At 46.2% G+C, this 1,219-nt stretch overlaps 1 long non-coding RNA gene across 1 annotated transcript in view; it reads right to left on the reverse strand.

The window, feature by feature from the left end:
- LOC105537964 overlaps positions 1-1,219 on the reverse strand; it is a 3,567-nt gene that overhangs the window by 1,090 nt on the left and 1,258 nt on the right. The window lies entirely within an intron of this gene.

Here is a 1,219-nt window from a genome sequence, read left to right on the forward strand (position 1 = left end):
CCCCGGTTCCCACCTTCTCAGTGTATATGCTGTCATCACATTCCACCCCAACCAAACCTTGGGTGGGCAGCCTCTGCAGGGGACTACTCACAACTGGCCCGTAGTCACGGTTCCCTGCAGAGTCCTTGCAGGTGGTCTGGATGTGCCCACTGGCCCTGCCCCAGTGTCTTCCCTGCCCCTGGCCTGCTCTGCCTGATGTGCGCTGTATGCTTGGCTCTGCTGACTCTGGGGGGCCTCTGTCACACACCGAGCCAGCCTCATCAGCTGTCTCGGTAGTTGGTGTTCAGGGACAGGATAAGGGGATCCAGCCCTTCCTAAGGTGTACCTGGGCTTCGACTCAGAATGGACGTGCAGAACAAAGAGACTGAGCTGTGAAGTCACTCACTATTTAAAAGACATAATAGATATTAATAACATATTAATAGATACATATACTATATATTATATATATAATAATATTAACATATTAATAGATATAATAGGTCAAGGCCGGGCACGGTGGCTCATGCCTGTAATCCCTGTACTTTGGGAGGCCAAGGCGGGTAGATCACTTGAGGTCAAGAGTTCCAGACCAGCTTGGCTAACATGGAGAACCCCCGTCTCTGCTAAAAATACAAATTAGCTGGGTGTGGTGGCATAATCCCAGCTATCTGGGAGGCTGAGACAGGAGAATCGCTCGAACCTGGGAGGCAGAGGTTGCAGTGAGCTGAGACCGTGCCACTGCCTCCAGCCTGGAGTTTTTTCTTGAAACTCTATCTCAAGAAAAAAAAAAAAAATTATGGGATGAGTCAATGCTAGGGACAGAGTTTGAGAGGAAAAAGTTGTTGTTGTTGTTGTTGTTGTTGTTTTTAAGAAGACAGGGTCTCGCTCTGTCGTCTCGGCTGGACTGCATGGCAAAATCATAGTTCACCGTAACCTTGAACTCCTGGACTCAAACAATTGAGAGGAAAATTTTAAAGTAGTGCATGTAAAAGCTAATTAATGCCTTTAAATAGGTAGGTTTAAGAGAATCTATGTCACCCCACTCCCCTCCGCTGTTAAAGGAACCAGCAGCAGCTATGGAATTGGGCTGGATTAAGTAAAGTTAGGGGGAAAGACAAGCCAAAGCAAAATAAAAAGGATCTTTGAAGGTGTGTCTAAGGAGACAGGGAAGATGAGACTAGAAAGATTCAAGAGCCACATTCCTCTTTTTTTTTTTTTTTTTTTGAGACAGAGTTTT

This window comes from Mandrillus leucophaeus, unplaced genomic scaffold (genome assembly GCF_000951045.1).
Source record: "Mandrillus leucophaeus isolate KB7577 unplaced genomic scaffold, Mleu.le_1.0 Scaffold182, whole genome shotgun sequence".
Lineage (NCBI taxonomy): Eukaryota > Metazoa > Chordata > Mammalia > Primates > Cercopithecidae > Mandrillus > Mandrillus leucophaeus.